At 37.4% G+C, this 17,119-nt stretch overlaps 1 protein-coding gene and 1 long non-coding RNA gene across 11 annotated transcripts in view; one reads left to right on the forward strand and one right to left on the reverse strand.

Annotated features, from left to right (window-relative positions):
• The window catches only part of LOC105679013 (latrophilin Cirl-like), a 452,907-nt gene that overhangs the window by 310,011 nt on the left and 125,777 nt on the right, over positions 1-17,119 (forward strand). The window lies entirely within an intron of this gene.
• LOC105679019 (uncharacterized) lies at positions 14,041-16,135 on the reverse strand. 3 transcript variants are annotated; one of them, XR_010888649.1, is made up of 4 exons: positions 15,465-16,135; positions 15,127-15,372; positions 14,927-15,039; positions 14,041-14,788 (listed from the first exon to the last, which is right to left on the reverse strand). It is a non-coding gene; the product is annotated as an uncharacterized lncRNA (long non-coding RNA). The 3 variants fall into 3 exon arrangements; XR_001101780.2 differs by having other exon boundaries at positions 15,709-16,133; XR_010888648.1 differs by having other exon boundaries at positions 15,127-16,126.

Raw genomic sequence — 17,119 nt, forward strand, 5'->3', positions numbered from 1 at the left:
CGGTACACTTCGGTTGTGTGAACATACACGCGCGTCGCATATGTGCGTAAGCGCAACGAAGAGCCTCCGGGAAAGCCGCGGGAATGGCATATGGCCAAATATTTAGGTGTCGGAGTAAGATGTGTTTGTGCTGTATTGTCTCATTCGACATCGCGACTAACGTATATATTTGTCTTTTTTCTTTCAGGTAAGCTATCTTGGCTCTTTTTTGTCTTCGCAAAAATCGAGGCATGCTGCAAGCGTGGTAAGATAAACTTATGATTAATTAAACTCGACCCGATATGCAACTCGGTGACACGAGTCGCACAATTTAACATTTTTTGCAATTTATTGTTGTTTAATGTAATGCAGTATTGTCGTTTTTTAAATGCTTCAATTAATTTATATATTAATAATTATTGTACATATAATTTACCCGAAAAGATGAGAAAAAAGAGAAAATCTAAATCTAAAGAATATTTGTTATTCAAGTATAGACAATACGGCAAGACTGATGACAGCATTAAATGGATTAATTAAACAAGATATGAACCATTAATCACATCTACCTGGCTGACGAAATTAATAAATCAGGGTGAAATTAAAAATCCGTCTCACGGCGGGACAAAAAAAATGGCCGCCTACCGTTTTGTACGGGAATCGACGTAATGCGACGGAATGAATTACGAATTATGGGACGCATTGCTCATCCGGAGGACATCAATCCGGGATAATCGACGAGTCGCGAGATTCCTTTTTGTCGCGCGAGATGAAGCATGGCGTCGGTTTGTCCTCGTCGTCCGTCGGAATTTCGCTCGCTCGCTATTTGATATCCGCCCCGTGATTTATACTTTTAGTTTCGGTTCGTCGAAATCCGCCTTCCGCGGAAAAAGAATAGAAAAGCTCCATGATGTATCGCTTAATACAAACTGAGATAATACTAACGAAACAGAATTTTTATTCTGAAGCAGTGCCGCAGAACATAATAAATTAATTTACACGCAATAAACACATGTTTATTGGAGTTATCAAAACTTGAAGCTCACCTTAATTCATCAAATTCAAATGCGAAATTTTATATGATTAATTTTAGTATTAGATTTTTTTTTTTTTAATTAAATAGCTAAAAAAAAATTATGTAGGAATAAATATATTCTTTGATGTAGAATTATTTATAAAAAATTAAAACACAAAAATTGAATTCAGTACAATTTGACCGAATTATTAAACTCAAAATTTTTCTATGAAATAAATTAAATTCCGTGCAGTGATAAAAAAAACTGCATTCTACAGATGACGGTAGTCTTCCGATCGACTGATCATAGACTTCAATCATATCATTCTATTCAATCGATATTGGACCGATGATTGGCGTATGCGAGATCTCGTCGTGAGTAATCTCGCAATATTGCAGAGTTTTCGACGACGGGAAAGGGGATAATCATAACTTCTGTGCGCGGCGTCCCCGATAATTCGACGGTTATCAAGGATCGTCTACCGCCGTTCGTCGTCTACATATTTATTACGAATATTCGCAAAGTTCTTCCTTATTGCATCGTACAAACGCGGTATGGAAATGTGCGTAGTACATCGCGGCGCTATCAACGTTTATGCGGCTTAATGCACGTATCAAATTCATCGCCCGGCTGCATCAGCCTTCGTGGAAGACGCGTCGTCTGATTATGTGAAAATTTTTAGAAAACTTTTTAGTATAAAAATATTTATTGAATTTTTAACTTCTTAGAAGCACGGAATAAAAAATTCTTAACTACTAAAACAAGATTTACACTAGCTTATTATTGATCTATCATGGTCGTTGTAGTGACTTTTTCTTTAACTGTGTCAAACAGCAGAAAGGCGCTTGTAATAAATTCGTTAACGCAAATTCGAATTGAAATTAAGTGAGATTAAATCTATGTTATCTAAGCACGAATCAAAATCTTATATTACGCACTAAGTTACATATTAGTGAAATTGATTTTTTTAATCAATGTGTGTCGTTTAAATTCGTAAGAACGACTTGAATCACGAATGACGAGATTTAAACTTAATATAAAATAAGTCAATAAACAGAATTATAAAACAACAAGAGATATTATTGACATAAATATGACCGAATTATTCAGAAACTGAACACTCATTTACTCACACTCGTTTATTCATTAATGAATGCTTAAGCTGATACAAGCTCGAAGTTTATCGATGGATGTAATTAGTATTGCGATGAGATGTTCTCTTCTAAGAATGCATGTGCACACGACTGGGTATATCGACTCGTTCTTTGTTAAGAGCGGATATGTCTAGTTTCGGAAACAAGACTTAATTAATTTTGCTAATAATCGGTCGCAATCCGGCATTATGCAGCAGCGTTTCCCATACCATTATCGAGCATTACAGTAGTTATCGCCGGTGGCGCAGAAACCGTTGTTCGCGGAGAACGTGCTCGAGGTGCGCCGTCGCGATGTATTAGCAATAAACTATATATCGAGTGCAATAACAACGGATAATAATGATCGCTGTTACCGTCGAGCGACTGTAACGAGCGCAACGATACAATCGCCGATGCAACAATGTGCGTGCCATAGCCGCGACTAATTACAGCACTTTATCGCGGCGCGATCCGCGCTTCGAAATTAGAAGAGTTTATCGGGAAGTAGATTTCAACTGCTGGCTTTTAATGATACTGTGAGAACGAAACGGATCGAGGAGGAGATGCGCATTTATTGATTGCAGTGAAGTAATCGATATTCCTTATGGAATGTCGTTCGAAGTAACGGATTCGAGTGTGCGCAACGCCGTAGCGCAGCGCGGAATATTCTGAAAACAAAACGAGCTGCTGAAATAAATTGCAATAAATATTTGCGGTTGTGCGATAAAAACTGATTAGACGCACTTGAAAAGCATAGTATTAAAGATTTTAATTGTGAATAATTAATTTGCGCGAAAAATCGATCGCGTTATTAATCCAAACTTTTTACCACTTGACAGCTTGTTTTATTTAAGTACAAGAAAGCTGTATGCTTCGTTGAATGTCTGCACACCGGCGGTATCATGTTGTTAGCTAGAAGCTAGAAGCGTTAAAGCGTTTTACCTCTAATCCTGTCAGCTCGAAGTGTTAAGGAGCAGAGCGCTGCCTGCGTCGAGAAAGAACGACGACGGGGCAGCTTTCCTACCAGACCAAGTAATTATTCACGTGAACAGGGACATGAGAAAGAAAAGCTGTCTCAAAGCGCATGAAGAAATAGCGAAAACGGGCATAGTGTTAAGGAATAAAGCGTGCGCCGCACGGTGGTGCAGTGCGAGTCGAAGGCTGCGTGGACGGAAGAGAAAGATAAGAATAGGAGAAAAGGAGCGGTCGGGACAGTATGAAGGAAAGTTCTCGGAAAGGATATGCGGGAAGCATCGCTGAGACAAGGGAGCAAAGCGAGGCCGGAGAGATTCAAGGGGTTGTAAGGACGGAATGAGCAATGTAGAAGAGGGATAGCGCGTGGTGTGGTGGTTGCAAGAGACGGTAAAGAGAGAAAGGTAGTTCTCACGGGACTCGTACACGAAAGAGCCGCGGCCACTCCGAAACCTTTGGCCTTTCCGCGCGAAATTTACAGCGTTAAACGCTTGGTCGCGCAAAAGCATCAGCAGACATTTGCTCATTCTAGTTTCCGAGAATCAGGCGCACAAACGCGCTTTTTCTAAGCCACTGCTTTTTTATTTATTGAAAATGAAGATTGACTTTACACGAGAATATATAGAAAAAAAAAAAAACAGGTGACAATGATTGAACTCTTCAGTTTTTATGTATTAATTATTTTGATACGGTTAAATTTTTGGATTTTTTTATACGGAAGTATTTTAAAAACTACGATAAACGATTTTGCAAAATAGGACAAACGGTTCGTACTGCTCGAAACTCTTTTCAATCATTTAATTGTATCGTTTTCTTTAGAGAAAGAAAAGTTTTAAAAAATCTAAACATGCTTTGCATGTAAAAATGTATCCGTTTGAGTAAATATATAATTTTTTACTTTTATAAGATTATTAAATGGATATAATTTAATGTAAAACCAATATATTTTTGTATTGTAAAAATTGTAACGTATGTGATATATTACACCACGTTTAATTTTGTGTTGATAAAAGTAATTCCAGTGCGGAAATAAACAAGTTAAATCCGGTATTAAAACGAATTATTTGCAACGCAAATATAGATTTACATCACGCCGAATTTACGAAAATATTCATAACTGAATCATTTTTAGCAACGTGATACATACATGATCAAACTTAAGTTAATGTCCACAAAAATAATTTCGCTAATATACACTTTTTCTATATAATAAATATAACGATAATAAAACTAATATAATATATTAAAATAAAAATAAAATATAAATAATGCAATATATTATATTTATTATATACTTAAATTTGATGTGAAAGTAACGAAATTAAATGTGATATAAATATTAGCCATAAATATGAATCTTCTATTTAATTTTAAATACGTAATTTTTATTCAATTACCACAATTTTGCAAAAATTAATAAACGTTTTAAATAACAATGGAGGATATACTTTTGAAAAACAAATACGTATGCTTTTTGTTCAAATATTTGGCATCATATTTTTGTTTTATGCGAACATTCTTCTCGAAGAAAATCATATTCCAGTGTCGAAAGTTAACGCGTCGCATGAAAGAAAGTTATTTGTAGCGTTTCTAGGAACGGTTTTCGTCGGAAATAAAGTCACGCAACACGCGTACACGAGCGGACGCGCCACGAATTTCAAATATTTGCTCACGCACGTGTGAGAGGCTGCGTGAAAATTTCGCGCGATTTATTTTGTCCCCGCCAAAACGACACATGCTTTTCATCCCTTCCGATGTCGGTGCTTTTACGTGTTACAATTGCGGAATTGATGTGATTTAAAAATATTTACGCACAAATAAAGACAGAATTAGAATGTAATAAAATTTGGATAATTAATTTTTTAAACTTGTAATTTTTTGCAAAATTATAAAAAGACAAATTCTTCTTTAAAATTTTCTTCCCACGAATAAATTGTAATTATCTAAAACATTATATGTACGATTACTAATTGGTCGATTCACGTTTAATCTGTGAATTTGATACAAAATGTATAAATTCAACTGCTGTATATAATACAAATTGCACATATTGAACTGTATAAATGTCATAAAATTATTTCGGAAAATTAAGGATTATTTACATGCATATTTCAGATATACGAATTAAAGATCTCAAATTATCGCAGGAATAAAATTTTTCGCACCATAAACATGTATTGAAAAACGTAAATGTATTACTAGATTAACAATGTTCGCCAAATACTTGCCGATATTAGCGCGCGTACTGACGCCAATTACGCGAGCCGTCGCGTCGCCGAACAATTTCGATAAATCACGGGGATCCGCTAATCGCCTGATATATAAGGTCGTATTTCACCGTGGCGACAAATTTTTCGATAAACGGGATGCACGTTCGCGCGGGGAATAACCCACGAGGCGCTTTTCCAGACGCGCGAAGCGCGGCGCGGCGCGGCGCTCGTTAGGCGCTCTTTTATCTGATGCCAGGACGCGCGAGTTCCGCGCCCGACCAACTAATTCGCACGGGCTAAAATCTGGCAACACGTACTCCTGCAAAGGCAGCCTTAATTACGCGCTCTGTGTAATCCTATCGATCGCCGAATTCGATCACCGTCACGCCACGCCGCAAAACTTTAAAGATACCATCATCGTATCACACGAGCTCACGCTTTGTCATCGTGTGCTATCGAAAGAAACGTAACGATTCTATTTCATTTATTTGATTTTTTTAGCGGGGAAAAAGAACCAAATAAATTTCCAAAAATTTCCAAAAAGAAAATAAATCTGATAAAATGAGATATGTAATATTGGTTAGCAGTGAAGCAATTCCGGTAGCCGACAGTGACTGAATTTTCTAAAAACGCGTCGCAATTAATATTTGCCTCAGAAGAAATTTAGGCAAAGGGAAAAAAAGAATAGGTTTGTTTGCCGCTGCGTTAAATGCGCAGCTAAAGTTGAGTGGCTCTCCACGAGAAGCGGAGAAAAAAGAGTGCTTTCCCCTAATGAGAGAGAAGAGTAGGACTTCGAAGGGGAGGGTTGAAAGGTAATAGAACGAAGGTTCATTTTTGTTAGCAGTTTTCTCGAAAAGCGAGTGAATCATAAGAGCGAGCTTTAAAGCACGCTCGTTTCCTAAACGCGGGGAGGAGTGGAGGCGCCTTGGGGGCTGTTGCAAACGTTCTCTGCAACCGTCTCCTCTGCTTCACTCGCTGCACCGTGGAGCCGGGACGGTTGGCTAACTCGGCGGGACTATAAAATCTAGTAGACGCAGTTAATGTTTCATTTGCATAAATAACGGCAGTGGATTAGCGCGGTTCTCGCGCGAAACGCCAAGCAATTGGCCATCTCGACGTTCCGTTTGTACGCGACGCTGAATTCTATTTGTCAGTTGCGATTGTTCATCGTACACTTCCGCCGCGCGCATTCGATGACTTGACTTGGACAAAATTTATTTGTCTGTTTACTTCAAGACGCTCGGTTCTTCTGCTGGACGATACTAAAATACTGCGGATGTTAACATTCCGAGTTATTGAATCCTTGAAATATCTCACGAATGCCGTGGACGCTCGATTTGAGACAAAGAGAAATTGGAAATGCCGATTAAACTTTTTAAGGGAACCAGTTTTCCGTATAAAAATCTTAGCGCTATAAAATTTCGCTTGACAAATCTGGAGCAAAGTCGTTATGGCAATCGTGTAACAACCGCGTTGCACGCTGCAATCTCGGATCGGAAGACTTTCGAATTTCCCGGATTAGTAGCGCGACGGAAAAGTTCGTTATTATTGGCCATTTACGAGGAAAAACTTTGCGGAACTCGAGGAGGGGATGCAAGAGAGACCATAATGTCCAGTTTTATGTCGGATAAAGGTCAAAGTTTTCACCGCTGCGACATCGACGTGGTCGCGCGCGGCAGGACGGACGATCGCGCTTTCTTTATTCCGAGATTCATATCGACAGCGTTGGCGAATCTTTGCGGAGGAAAGTGGAAAACACGACGATTTCCTCAGTCTTTCCTCGCTTTTCCTTCTCATTCTTCGTAGTTTTTGTTGTTTGTTTTTTTTTTTTTTGTCTCTTCCGACGACGCTGCCGTTGCGCATCAGCTCACCATGCTGAGAGTTAAATAAAATTTATCTCGCACGACGCAGCCTCTGCAGAATTCCGCCGCATTCCGGTGGATGCAGGAGGTGCATCCGGCTTTCTACTGCGACGTCGATGGTGTAGTAAGAGTGAACAAGCAGACGCCGATGGGACGCGGTAACAAATATAAAACGAGAGCAATGGCACTCGGGACTTTTTTCGTCAATTAGATCCTTTTTTTTCGTTGCGATTTAAAGTAGGTCGGATTCGTTGGAACAACAAAACGATTTCTTCACAATAAAAGTAGAATAGAACAATTATTTCTTCGTTATTTTAGAATATATAAAGATAACTTTAGCTTGACAAAAAAGGAACATTAATAAATATGAAGATTTAATGCTGAATATATACATGTAAAAATATGAAAGTAGACTAAATGAAAGAGTTATAAAGAGAGAAAGATATTTGTAAAGTGTGCTCTCGTTTCTAAATTCGTTACTGATGAAAGACTGAATAGTTGAGCATTTAACTCGAAATGTTATAATGCGTTTGAATTCGGTCATTTCCTTTTTTACTCCGTGCTTTTATTTCCGTCGCGTCAAATGCGGCTCGCAAGTAACTTGATCTAATTAATGATGCAGTCCGTTGCATTCGCTCGTCTGCTCTTTATTCCGGCGTAATCAGTGATACGATTTATAATCGCGAGAATATAATTCAGAGATGCTGAAGCGGAGACCTACGCTTATTTCATCGCAATTTAAGAGAGGAGTCACAATTCCTTCTTATTTGTGATTAATTATCAAGTTTGTGAGCTTCAATTAAAACAAAGACTAACATACAAATGTGAATTATCTCTATTTTTCTAAAAGAATCTATTTTCGGATATCATAATGTTTTGACGAGCTTAGCAAACGATTTAAATATCCGCATATTTAATCTTTTTAATTTCGTTAAATCGCAAGGTTCAAAATATAACAATTTAAAAGTCTTTTATGCTCTGGCTTGTGGAATCGCCATTTTTTAGAATCTTTAATATCTCTCAATGAAAGAGATGCCTGCATAATGCATATACATTAAGGAGGAGGACCCGGACGGACAGCCAAGCATTCTTGGATACCGGGTGGCGCCTAGTCATCCCGCTGGACGAGTTATTATCTCAATACCTGGCAGGCCGTCTGGGATCTCAGCCATTTAACGCGCGACTTTGTGCCGCGTTGCAGTACAAACAGATACTGCGTAGTATCTTTATATCACCAATAATGACAAACGAAAATTTCGGAATCTTAGACTATCATTAGCGCAATCGTAATTGTTGGCCGTCTTCTCGCTAATTGTATTTTTGCATAGATAAAAACGCAAATCGATACGATAAATTTGTATATAAAAGCTTACAATTCTCGCAGCCAACAATTTGAAGACGTATTTTTGGAAACTTGATAATCGTTAACTCTAATATGGTTTGCATCGACCGCTTAATTACTGCAAACAAAAAAAGGTGATCTTTCGTCAGTGAAAACAAGCGTTCGGAACGCGCGTCTATAAAAGTTGCCAAATATTTTCCCGTATCGCCGAGCCCCGGGCGCGGAAATACTTGCAGGTGGCAGGTGACCGCTGGTGTTTCAGACAGGTTCGTGCTTCTCATTCTTCTTCGTGAACGCGCTATGGCGAATCAAAGTGGTTGATTTTGACTCGTTGCCCCCGTCAAAACTCGAGACATAATTTGTCCCTCGCATAATTTTTTGCGACAAGCCTTACGCGTGTCACATTGTCATTTTAATTTTGCACAATTTTCTGCGACAAAATGTAAGGCGAGCAATAATAATCGCCGCAGCTTACACGCTCAAAAGATAAGAGAAAAATTTAACAACAAATATATATAATAGTTTAATTAACGTATTAAACTTGTTCCTGCGAAGGTGAGGTCGCTAATTTTTACATATTAATTTCCGCAAAATTTTCCCGATTTTACAACGTTTTAAATGTGCGATAAATATTTTATTATTGTGACATTTTTAATTTGCAATGAATGTGAGAAATTCTCCTTTATGCTAGTCGAATTGAATTGAGAGCTGATCGTAAGCGGTCAATTTTTCATCGCTTTTTCTACAATCAAGTTATTTTACGAATCGTTTGCGTAACATATCGGCGCATTCTCGCCGCTTCTCTCCGCGCAAGGACTATCTCGGTGGAGGCAGAGGTCTATATTGCAGTTAATCTATGTTCCGATTGTATCTGCTCATTGGGTTACGAAGTACCCGGGTACGGGCCTCCGGACATTAACTGCCGTTGTTACTGCCTGCAACGATCGCAGATACCGGCAGTTTCACCGTATTCGCCCCCGTGTCTCGTGTGTTTGCATGAGAGCAGTCTGCGGAGTAGCCTGATCGATAGAACGGAATGGCGAGGAAGATCGCGGCGCGCGAGTGGTAGAGAGAGAGAGAGAGAGGGGTCGATAGCGCTGGAATTAAATCCCGCGGAGCTTCGCGAACCCTCAAAAATTTCTGCTCGCCGACGATTGCGCGCAAATTAGTGTACTCGCGTCACTTTAGATGAGTCAGATGACTCGAGTTTTAACGACTTTGCATCGTGTCGCGTATCTGATATAAGTATTGGAAAACGTTTATCGTTTATTTTAACGCCTCTGTATAAAATATTTTAAATTCTTTAAAGCAAAACCTTGCAATTAGTTCAAAATACAGATTATTTTAGGGGGGGAAAAAAAACGGAGAAATATAAATATAAAATGCGAAATGATTAAATAAAATTTAGAAAAAGAAGAATTTATGACAATTTGTTAAGCAAATTAATTTTGGGACATCTCGTGTATCATCAAAGGATGGTTCGGTGTTAGTTTGTAGTTTTAATGGCGACACACGCGTAGATCTTACATACATTCGCTGGCGCGTCTCGAGTCGTAATTCTCAGGACGTCTGGGATTCCCCTTGAACTCGAGTGCGTCAAGTTGCAGGGCGAAACGCGGGATTAATTACTGTATAGTCAGACGGAATGCCCCGGTAGCGCGAGCGCAGTTGCATAGGAAGGATCCTGCGGCGGTAGTTCGCCAACTTTGGACTACGCCCCGAAACACACTCGGTGTCGGCCATTACTTCGCACGAATCTGAATCTGATTAATAATCCGGCGAGCGGGTTACATTGTCTCATTGCCATTCGAATGGCGCCAAAATTTATTCAAACTACGTTACACTCTGGTTTAAACCCGATATAATACCAATGATATTATGTTTGTGCTGCGAGTGATCGATAGTCTGTGCGAGATAGTGATGACAAATTTTTCGGAATCTACTTATTATGAAGAAAATTTGGCCTTTATTTTCTGAAATCTCTATTCAATTAACCGCAGATCAATTTCATCAAGTTTATAAATGGAAATATTATATAATTTTTGATGTCATTACGCGAGAAAATTTGACTAAGTAAATGACAGATAGCTGTCATTCGTAAAGGAATTAAAATTGTATTATTATTATTAAAACGATTTACGATTGCCATATTATTCACTTTCAAATTAAAAATATCTCCCAATATAGTAAATTAAGATTGGAACCATTATAATTTATCCAAAATAATATCAATACTTTGTATCCTTTTGAAGGAAACTAAAGTTATTACATTCAATGTTACAATTTATTTTTGCAACTTATTAATTTTTCATAAAATCTTTTATAAATTTTTCTCTTCAGCGAATAAAACATCAAAAGAAATTGAAGAAACCCGTAGAGACTCGAAAGCGCAAACATACTTGGCAAAGCAGAAAGAGAGAGAGAGAGAGAAATATCGAAGAACTTATCGCGTCTTTCTTCGTCCTAGAAACTCCGAAAATCATGGCGTCGAACTTTCGCGGTAATTGCCAATATCATTAATTAAAGAACCGCGTGACATTTTTTACCGGGCCTCTCATGGAGGACCCAACGAGCCTTTTTCTTCTCTTTCTCTCATGACTAGTCAGGCGGCTGTCTTATCTCCTGGAAAGATTCTTCGGCTTTAATTGCGCTAGTCAGTCCCCCAACTCCAGCGGAGTTACCGTTGGCCCTTTGCCTATCTTTCATCATCTTCCTGGTTTCTCCCCTAGTCCCTACGGTCACTTAGACTCTCGACTCGACTCGCATTGTCGGCGACGTCGTACTCGGGAAATTCGAGGGCCGATGCGAGAGAGTGTCTCGTAAGAATGACGCGGTGAATGGTGAGCACCTTTGTCATAGAATTAAAGGGCGACGCGTCGGCTGCTCGAGTAATCTGGGAATGTTTCATAGAAGACGCACGCGCGCGCGCGTGTTTTGCTGTGTGTAAGGGATTCCAATTAGAGTCACGTCTATTAGATCTTATATTGTATGTTAATTCCGTCCGTTTTGAGAATAACTGAAAGGACTCAACCGTTAAAGAATAGCTTGTAGGAAACGCTTCAGCAGTTATCAGATTGTAGAAATTTTGTTACGTGAGATGTGATACGAAAAATATTGCATACGATATATTATGTTCAATATTTACATGAGAAAAAGTTCCATAATAAACCATAATCGTTTAAACTGTGACGCATAAAGCTGTGAAATCTCCCGTAGACTTTCGTCGGAAGAATTGAAAATTCGAAAGATCAATCTGAAAAGTTCTTCTTACGCCACTTTGTGCGTATTATGTCAAGTGACTTTATTATTATCTGCATTTAAAATTTGTCGCTACAACGTGAAACTAGCAGCTAGAGATAGGGAGATCAGGCAAAAAATTTTTTTTTATAAATCGCTGCATTAGAAGAGGGCTTTGGGCGCCGTGAAATCCAATATCATTGGTAACCAGCTGAAACGCCGATCCTCGTTAGAGGATATCGAACGGATCGCCGCCGCGGCTCGTTTGTTTTATTTTAATCGGGAAATACGCGGCGAGTGCGTACGCTTTCCCGTCTATCGCGCGGCTAGCCGTAACGATTTTTCGATACGGCTTTTTCGCGGCGTTCAAAATATTTGCTAATGAAGGGTATTGTGCCTAGGTGTGTCGAAGCAACGAGGCGAGTTCCCGCGCAACCACCGGCTTTAATTTCCGGGCGACGTGGCTTTGAAATCAACACGACCGGGCCAGAAAGGGCTTTGTATCGCCGTATCACAAAAATTTACATACAAAATTGTTAAAAATAACTTTCACATTCCGTACCTTTATTAAATACTACGCTTATCACAGACTTCTTCGTTTGATCGTACTTGTTTGAAATTTTTACTACTTTCTTTTCGCAAGATTCAATGCAAAATCACAATGAAGATTGTTACACAGAAGGGATATTTACATAAAGAAATAATCATATATTTATGAAAATAATTCTGTGCGCGCACTCTATGTATATTAATTTTCGTAAAATAATACATAGATTCACAGTAAGCGTGATAGGAGGTCAAAGCTCTATTGCCGTAATTTATTTTTATTTAGATTTATGTATGAGGTAGCACTAGCTTACCGCGTGAATTTCACAGCGTGAGGACGAGAATGAGAAGTCGCTTTTGCCACACAGAAGCCACAGCGAGATGAACGAAAAAGGCCGCGCGCATAATTCAGCAGGTCGCTCCTCTCGCCGGAATCGTCTCCGACAGGACTCGCAGACGGCTTTTTCTGCACCAGCGAGGTGTACATCGGTACGCTGGTGCTTAATCCGCGCGCTAATTAAATCGCAAAAGAGAGAGAGAGAGAGAGTCGTTTCGCCTTGGCGCGTCCGTGACTCCGGCGGAATAAAAGCAAAACGGGCGAGAGGGATGCATTGAGAAAACACGAAGCGAGAGGGAAAAAAGAGCAGGCGAGAAAGAGAAAAGAGATTCTCGTCCTCCTCTCGACACGGTCGCATAAATTATTTGCGAGGCGGCACTACGATCGCCGCGACCGAATCTCGATATGAATCGCGGTAATCGCGCTAATGGAACCCGATTCGCCGACGAGGACGCAAAAGAGAGTCTTCGGCCCACGCACTGAAAAATTGAAAAGTCAACACGAATTACGCGATTGTATCTCTCGGGGATTTTTAGCATAGGTGTTTCCGGCGATGTAACTTTGCAGTCAACACATCGTGACTTTGTCGCCGATACGCATGATTCGATTTAATTCCTGTGAAATCGTATGAGGGACATTTTGTTCTATAACGATTTCCCACGTTTGCCTTCGTCATTTCAGTACGTCAATTTGCGTAATAATAAATCGTATGTATGAATACTAATTTTATACATAACACTAATTGTTTTTTAATGCTAGTAATACAAATGTCTATAAAATAATTTTTTGATGTCTTGGAAACTATTCGCAGCATAATGTTGTATATTAAAATAATTATTGCAGGTTATATGTGCAATTTATGCATAATGAATTTTAATACAAGAAAATGACTTGTACTTTTCAATATTTAATATTTCTACCACCATACGTTTATTTGTTCAAAATCGAATAAAATATTACATTTCAATTTTGTTGTAATATTAACTACTTCTCTGCACTATCGCTGCTTCATACATCTTGTATCTTAATTCAACGCAATTTCCTGAACATGCACTGCATATGGACTCGAATTATTCACTGACTGCGCCAGAGCACCGCACTCATTTCGATGACGAACGATCACTGCGTTTTGAGCATCGATTTCGATTTCGTTTAATCGTGCCCGCGAATTCATGAATTATTTTGCCGCGTAATGCGTGACACGGCACACTGCGTGAGAAAATGCATTGCTCGAGTATTGTGTCAAATATTGCAACGTATTAATTCTGCTAACTAAAGTGATATGGTGGTAGCGCATTATATATTTACTTTCATAAATTTTAAAAACTTTTTACGATGTAGGTTATAATCCATCTTCCAACGAGATAACATATGTCTTCGTAGCGTCTGATTTTCGTTATTAATTGTGTACTTTTACATCCTATTTGCGTAAATTTATCGAATTTTTTACAATGCTATCTCACGCGGACCTCTACTGGAAAGCAGAAGACCTTTCTTCCCGTTTTAAAAGCATGCATTTTGTTAACAAGTTTATTTTTTTATTATACTGAAAGCATTCTACAGGCTAAATACAACTAAAAAAATAAAATTGACATATTTTACCAATAATAATTATTATATCACAGTTTGGAAACCTCTAATAATATAATAGTAACGAGTTGTAATAAATTTAGATTATATAAAGTACAATAAATATTCAGGCTACACATACGACCAAGTACACATAAAAATATAAGAAATAAAAATGAAACTGAAATATTGTGACTGTGTTGCATAACTTGCTGACAAATCTTGTCCCTGAACCGAAGAGTCGATTGTTAATTTATAAAATTGTTTTACTTTATAAAATTAGCATAGTTTATAAATTTAAGACAGATTACACATAAGCAAAATATATCAAATATACTTAATTGAATATGTTAGACATACATAATAAATTCCAAAAATGTAACTTCGAATTTCTCATAATACGTAAATTTATAAACATATTTATAATTTTATAAACATAAAACGAATAATTACACGTTAGAGATACGTTATTTTCTTTGCATATCATTGATTGTTTTAATCACCAAAGTCAAGATTGCCTTTTGTCGTGATGCCTGGTTGTCGTGCTACATGATCGCCGTTAGCATCATTCATTTTTGGATAAATCTATAAAATTTATAAATATTTGCTTGTAAAACAAGTTGTCTGGTTATTGTTTGATTTTGTTCTGCTCAAACGCGACTCGAACAAAGTCAAAATTAATTATATGTACGTATAATTAACAAAAATTTCAATAAAACTTACTGTTACTTTTTTTCTTCTTTCGTTGACTTCCTGAACGGTCCAGCTATGTCACACGCTCTTATCGTGCTTGTCGGCTTGTTCAGATGTGTACTCTCAATATGGTGATTTAAATCCTATAATTCAACATCAAGTGTTATTGCGATGGAACAAAGACGACATTGCATGTAAAAATCATCACTCTTTGTACAGTATTTGCTTACCCAATTAATATCGTAATGGTCAAAAGGGAATGTGTCAAAATGTGTTTTTAAAGTTGTAAATAGTCGTCACGAGCCGCTACAGTAATATCTTGACAGAGAAGACATTGTGAAGCGTTTTCGGCATGAAATACATCCACGGGTATCCTTCTCCGTTTCTTTCTTTGTATGAAGAAACTTCTTGATGATGTTCCGTTACATGTTGGATAAAGTTTTTGTAGTCGATATAACATCCTTGAAAATTGCATCCTAAAAATTTGCAATTTGCTTGAAACTTTCCCTCTAGAAATTTGTAATTTTTCGATACTTCTAGTATATCTGTGAGCTTAGCTAGCACATACATTACGTCCGTTTGCATATTTTTCAATTCGTTCTAATACATGCATCTTGATAAATAATTTTTTAATAATGTTGCTGGAATACTACGAGGTATAGTTTTATTACAAATTCTCCAGTTTGCACTTCACCTCAAAATTACCAATTTGTGTGTTATGTTCTTTTTTAATCCTGATCGTTTTATAATGTACCACTTCTGTTGCAGAATGTGATTGTATGTGATTGCGAAAATTTTCGTACGGAACTTACTTTTTACAAACAAAACATGCTGACAATAATTCGTCGTAATATATATCCGGTCCATCTATTACATTTTTCTTTACTGCGTCGATGCAATATTTTTTATGTTTAAGACGTAAATGTAATTGAAAATTTCCATAATTAATGTACTTAAAACTTGATTCGCACTTCTTGCACTTTGCTCGAAATTTCTCGTTGGGAATTCTTTGAAAATAATCCCACACATTGTTTTTCGTTAAAGTAAATTCTGACATTGTGTCTGTTTCAACCGACTAGACGCAGATAACTAAATACGAGCCTTACATACAGGAGCCTTTATACCGAAAAGTGGTCGATAGGAGGAAGTAAAGGAAGAAACATGACATAGTTTTTCTTTTAAACGTAAATATTGCTACGCCGGTCAAGTCTATCCAACAGATATCGAGAGACGCGGTGACATCTCACGGCCACTTTGCATATCTCTGGCACTGTGTACAAGACATGTTACAACTGATCCTTTGAACAAATAATATTTAAAGAAATATTACATATTTAATTAAATGTATCTTAAATAATTACTATATCAAAGAAATACTTGTAATGTCGAAATTATTGATAATTTATTCATTTTGTGATAAATGCAATTGATACTCTGAGTGAAAAGAAAAATAACAGTAATCATGATTTATATTGCTTTTCGGTACCAAGAATATTTTTTATGAGTATAATCGCGATTATAATTATATTAGAATGCAGTTATAATCCAAATATTACACACCTTTCTTTCAGTGTATGTTGATTGCAGAAATATGAAAGTACGCCTTTATGTGTATCTATATCTATAAAACATTTTGTCCGAATGTTATATCTTAATTTGATTTTTTTATAGTTATGTATTCTGATGCCGTTGCTAATTAAAATTAAAACCATATTGACCGCACCAATGTTTTTAGTGTGTCTGAATTACATTATATTTATAAAACAGTGTCTGAAATGCATCGCCTCATTTTTCGTAACTTCATATTCTTACTCATCAAGTCGGCTTTATTTTATAACATTGTATTTACTGAGAATTCTAAACAACTACTGTCACTAGTTGCGAAACATGAGGTGACGCTTTTTGGACATTTTTTGATAAACGTAGTGTAATTAAAACACACTGAAAACATTGGTGCGGTCAATATGGTTTAAATTTTAATTAGGCATCAGAGTAGATGACTACAAAGAAATCAAATTAAGAAAACACGGTTTTTTTATCCAACCTCGAGATTGAAAAATCAGAATATAAAGACAACGATAGAAATTATATAACCAAAGGAATTGCGTTTGAGATCAATCTTAAATATGTATTAAGTGGTGTTAAATGTAAAACTTTTCAAAGACGTTGCGTTGTTACTTCTAGATCGTTTATCGAAAAATTGTTTGTTTACCTTCAACACTG

This window comes from Linepithema humile, chromosome 2 (genome assembly GCF_040581485.1).
Source record: "Linepithema humile isolate Giens D197 chromosome 2, Lhum_UNIL_v1.0, whole genome shotgun sequence".
Lineage (NCBI taxonomy): Eukaryota > Metazoa > Arthropoda > Insecta > Hymenoptera > Formicidae > Linepithema > Linepithema humile.